Consider the following 6,000-nt stretch of genomic DNA (forward strand, 5'->3'; position numbering starts at 1 on the left):
ATAAAACATTTACGCCATTAGCTGGAATGTGGGGTAGCGTGTAGAAGGGATGGCTTAAATCATGAGAGTAATATACACACACACACACACAGAGAGTCATTATACAGAGAGACAATGCTGAATAAAGACCTCCACATTTCACTACCCCACAGCTCAAGTGGAGCTGGCAGGAGCCATTCATAGTTTGCACCTCTGTCACTCAGTCGCGTCATGCCATTGTTATGAACGTTCTCAAGCCGCCCTCTGCCGGCGGCGTCATAGTGGTGCCCAAAAGTCGTGATAAGCCCAATCATTCTGGACGGAGGCTAACAACTGTTTAGTCTAAATTACACAACAGTGTCCTGGAAATATGAGGACATCTCTAAAGTAGGCAAATATTTAGTTGGAAACAACTTTGCCATCATTATCATGTCGTCAAATTCCAAGTTTAGACAGATGGAAATGTCGTCATTAGCTAGCAAAATTCATCAAAAATAGCAAGCAATGCTAACGTGCATTGCAAGCAATGCTAACATGCTAACGGTCTCCCCTCAATCTTAGCTAGCTAGACAATGTTACACTGCATCTAAAGTCAATCTGGCGACATCAAAACGACAAAAGGTTTTTCCTACTAACCATTTGCCTCCTTTCAAAAATGGCATTTATTTCCAAGCCACTATAATATATTTGGTCAAATATTCATAGCACTACATCAAGCTTGTGACAAATTTGTTGGATGCATTTGCTGTTTGTTTTGGTTGCGTTTCCAATTATTTTGTTCCCATTAGAAATGAATGGTAAATAATCTATCTGCATCATTTAAAATACAAAGTGAAGGACTACAGAGCCAAAGCACTTGTCACTGTCGTAATTCTTTTGGAGCTCACTATGTCAGCCAGGTTAAGAAATATTACCATTTGTTATGCTTTTGTCAGAGAAACGTCTCAGGAAAAACATATTTGTCAAGACAACAAAACAATAGAGGGAAAGAAACCTTGAAGAAAAAAAAAAGTGACAAGAACACAATACACATTCATTTTACAGATCGACAACGAATGTAACTAGGTGAAAACTATGTACTCAAACATCTCCCAGCTACGAAACAGACTGGAGGTATAAGGGAGTGTTGTGTGCCTTCACAAACCCTTTACAAGGACCTCTATAATGCTTCACGAACCATTCATAAGCAAATGCCATGCTAAAACAGTAAAAAAGGTATTCAACGTTGGCAATGCACCAGATTAAAAGCTATCTGCCTGGCTTGTAAACACAGGTGGGACCACCTTGCAAGAATTAAACATTGATAACCATCCACCGTGTCATTGATTCAAACAACTGCTTATTAAACCAAATTAAATCATTTGTTCCACTTGATCATTTAGGCCTAGATATCTAAAACAATAAGCAGTTTGATTTGATCAGAACATTCATCTATACGTACAGTATGGCCCAGTTTGATTGAATTCCAGCCCACAACGAATAAAGTGTGATTTCATGAGAAGAAAAAACACCTACTAGACTTTAGAACACCTAAAGCAGTAATGACTGTAGGGTAAGGTTACCACTGATTGTTTTCACAAGCCAGATGGCACACAGGTAGATCCCTGCACCAGCTATGAGGTGCTATATACACCTCCCTCTTCATCATCTACCCTCTCCTTTTTCTTGATATTCTGGCAGTAAAAGGTCGTTTCCAGAGAGAGCAACTCTTGCTACCAGGATTATCAATTTTCCAGACATTCACTTTACTGCATAAGCGGTTGGCTAAAACAAATTAGGCCAGCCCTCCAGAATGCACTGCAATGGTACTGCACCACAACAAGAGGAAAGGTGAGGTCAGCATCTAGCAATATAGTCAAAAGTGATATCTGTCAGACATACACCGTTGGGACACTGCCCACAGCTGTGGAGCAAATATTATGAAGAACGACGTGGCATTGGATGAGCAAAGACAAGATGCACTGAAAGTAAACTACAGGTTGACATCCAATTAGACAAAAAAAGCAAAGCATGAACTGTCCTCTCGTTATTCCTCTAGTGGGAGGATGTCAAGGTCTTCACCGTCTGAGGTAGATGGCTCGTTTAGGTTTTGTTATGGGCATGTTTACCGTACATCCACCACATTGAAGATATGGCTGTAATCACGTGTCACCACCTTGAGAGCACTTCACAGAGGATGAGATGGAAAGTCAGAGACAAACAAGTGTTAGGTAGTAAGCCTGCTAAACCTTGGTGAGGAACTGACCAGAAGGATTCAAAACTTTGACAAATAAATGAATGTTGCAGACTCTGATCCTATTTGGAATGTTTTATGTCACACACACACACACACACACACACACACACACGTCACTCATGTTAGTCCATTCCCTTTCATATCTAAAATGGCATTGAGGACAAAATAGCAGATGTATATTGAAATGTGACAGAAGAGAAGTTGAAAAGTTCTGATAAATTCAAATGTATCGTACAAATTATTTATCAATACACCCAGTCACTACAAAAGATACAGGCCACTCAGGGATTTCATCATGAGGTCAATGGTAGAGTTTAATGGCTGTGATGGGAGAAAACTGATGGAACATTGTAATTACTTCAGAATACTAACCTAAATGACAGAGTAAAAAGAATGAAGCCTGTAGAAAATCAGAATATTGCAAAACACTCACCCTGTTTGCAATAAAGTAATTCTGCAAAAAATGTGGCAAAGCAATTCACTCTTTGTCCTGAATACAAAGTGTTGTATTGGATTTGCCCCAAACGTATTACTTAGTATCACTCTCCATATTTTCAAGCATAGTGGTGGTGGAATCATGTTATGTGTATGCTTGTATTTGTTAAGAACTGGGGAGTTTTTCAGGATAAAAAGTACAACGGAATGGAACTAAGCAAAGGCAAAATCCTAAAAGAAAACCTAGTTCTGTCTGCCTTCCACCAGACACTGGGAGATTAATTCACCTTTCAGCAAGACAACCTAAAACACAACGCAAAATCTACACTAGAGTTGCTTACCAATAACATAGTGAATGTTCCTGAGTAGCCGAGTTACAGTTTTGACTTAAATCTGCTTGAGAATCTATGGCAAGACCTGAAAATGGTTGTCAAGCAATGATAAACAATCAACTTGACAGAGCTTGAAGAATTTGTAAAATAATAATGGGCAAATGTTACACAAGTCAGATGTGGAAAGCTCTTCAAGACTCACCCACAAAGACATGCAGCTGTAATTGCCGCCAAAGGTGATTCTAACATGTATTGATTCCGGGGGTTGAATACTTATCTAATCAAGATAGTGTTGTATTTTTCATGATTTTTTTTTTATTTTTACAAAGGTTAGATTTTTTCTTCGACTTTGATATCAGAGTACATTGTGTAGAATCGTTGACAAAAATAAATGACAATTAAATCCATTTTAATCCAACTTTGTAAAACAACAAAATGCGGAATAAGTCAAGGGGTGTGAATACTTTATGAAAAAAACTGTATATAGATAGCAAAATGAGTAAATAAGTGTGAACGCGTATGGCCTACGTCAGTGGACTACTGGGGTGTCGCAGATATGGCAGTCTTGTGTGCAAAGGAATGAGATTAAAACATACAACTAACCAATTCTGGTGGCTCATGCTAGCCTATATTTAATTTATCGTGCGATGCAGATGGTCCCCTCAGGTCTGTTAGTGCGTCCGTTTTCCCATAACTTGCATGGTGGCACTCAAAATTGACAACATTATACATGTGGAAAAACATCAATTTTCATTCTATTCCAGATATTGCCGTTCATCCGTGACTCTATACACAGTTTTCCCTTGAACATCCTATTGTATACAACCACTGTTTCAAGCACCCATTGTAAAACGGACTGTGAACTGTTTAAGGGTACCCTACATAAACTTCATTCATCACCAACTTAATACTGGATTATGTAACGCATTATTTTCACATCTTCTGAAAGCTGGGTTGTGAATAGAGAAACGGACAAACGCACGTTGCCGGTGCATAGTGCCTACCATTCCCTTTATAATAAACCATACAACAAACTATTTGAAATGTGCACATTGGTTCCCTAATTTGGATAGAGCAGCAAGGACGCGCTCATTAAGTGACGCTCTTTAAATCACCGCAACTGACACCAGAAACTATTGATATCTTGACAAAGCAATTAATTGCAAACTGCGTAACCAATGAATACCAACCGTGACACACCGTCGCCAAGTTTACTTAAAAATGAAGTCTTAAATATAACAACGTATAACTCATTAGCCTACACATTACATCCACAGGCAAATAGTGTATATACGAGAAACTGCAGGTAGGCTAATTGAAGTGCATATACGAACCAAAATCTAGATGAAGATGCAGGCAAAATCGTATAGCCTACGAATTAGCATAATATTCTTACCGTGTTTTAGAAGACACTGGTGAAACGGTTATACCCTTCAAATAGTCCTCCCATTGAAAGTGTGAGTAATAAAATTGTTCACACTTATTTTCTTAACACAATTGATATCGTCCTTGCGCACAGATCAGTCTCCTCAGAGGGTCGAGGGAAAAGAAGGGAGATTCCAAATAATAATTTCGAATAACTCCGCTTATATTTTCTCAGAAGTCCGATAGTAGGCTAGAAGAGCTGGACATGTCTATATGATCCGTGTACTGTCGATATTGCTGGAGAAAGAACGGTCTCCTTGTGTATCCAGATGACAGTCCCTCAAAAGAAGTGGCGCACAACACGTCCTCTTGTGCAGTAACTACTACATCACGTCCGAAAGTAAAAGCTCAAAGGCAAAACACATTAGCGCAAAAGAAGAGTAGGCTATGCCAAATAAATGTGTCTTGTTTGAAAATCTCCACCGCAAAGAACTCGATATATTTTTTGCTTCCAAAGCTTTGCTCTCTGCGCATATGACAAACCAATTTCGGAGCACTGCCTGGGAGAAATGCGGTCTTTGACTCAAGGTAGAATGCGAGAACGGCGAGACGCAAAACTCGGATCTGGATTGTCGCTCACACAATATACTCGGGCTCCACCTAGCAGTAAACATGGGATAAAAATGCAACTAACTACCTACGCCTCTACCTGTGTCATGCGTGTTTGACTGTCAAGTGAAAGTCATATTACATTTGGTTAAGTAATATAGGTCTGTGCTTGTAGGCCTGAATCGAAATATTTATGAGTAACATACCTCTCAATAATTGCTTGGTAAGGCTGTGGACATGAGAAAATGAATTAACTGTCAGCTGCTAGCAACACTGTATATAAGTGTACCACTTTCATTCAAGTACCAAATAATTGACAGCTGTGCCATATAGATTGAAAAATAGTTGGGAAGAGATTTTCGATGTACTGATTCCATGGTTTGTGAACTGATACGCAAAACGACTCCGGATTCAAACCGTATAATTTTTCCATTTATAATGTTATATATATATATATATATATATATATATATATATATATATATATATATATATATATATATGTATGGGGGATACAACCTTCCCAGCTCTGCAGGTTTTCCTGCAAAGAGACAGTCATTAGATCATTTCTTTTGGTACTTTCCATATGTAGCTTGTTTTTGGTCAAAGGTCCAAGAATGGCTAATACTGCAGATAGCACTACTGGGTGGTTTGAAAAGTCATAGTCAATCGATCAATAATATAATAATACTTTTAGCAACAGAAAAAAATATTTCATTTACCATCTGTAGAAACTATGAGAATGGAAAGGTTCAGAGCTTTTGTCACACATCACAGCACAGTTTAAAAACATATGGCAAATAGAAGAGATAGATGGGAGGGGTTGAATGGAGCTAAAAGGTGGGACTAATAGCAACAAGATAACTCATGTAAAATATACTGTGTCTGTAAAATGTATATACTGTAGGTTCAGAACTTTTGTGAAACAGCACAGTTAAAAATGTATGGCAAATAGAAACTGGATGGACATCAGAAATAGATGAGAGAGGTTGAGGAAGGACATCAGAAATAGATGAGAGAGGTTGAGGGTAGAGGAAGGACATC

At 38.5% G+C, this 6,000-nt stretch overlaps 1 protein-coding gene across 8 annotated transcripts in view; it reads right to left on the reverse strand.

Annotated features, from left to right (window-relative positions):
• LOC110531730 (adhesion G protein-coupled receptor L3) overlaps positions 1-4,992 on the reverse strand; it is a 336,356-nt gene extending 331,364 nt beyond the window's left edge. For all 8 annotated transcript variants that reach the window (XM_021615086.3, XM_090183775.1, XM_021615085.3 and 5 more), the window contains exon 1: positions 4,379-4,992. The gene's annotated coding sequence lies outside the window, so the exon portion shown is untranslated. The remainder of the gene's footprint in view (positions 1-4,378) is intronic.
• Positions 4,993-6,000: the final 1,008 nt, after the last annotated feature.

This window comes from Oncorhynchus mykiss, chromosome 9 (genome assembly GCF_057628025.1).
Source record: "Oncorhynchus mykiss isolate SJ-2025 chromosome 9, ASM5762802v1, whole genome shotgun sequence".
In the NCBI taxonomy this organism is placed as follows: domain Eukaryota; kingdom Metazoa; phylum Chordata; class Actinopteri; order Salmoniformes; family Salmonidae; genus Oncorhynchus; species Oncorhynchus mykiss.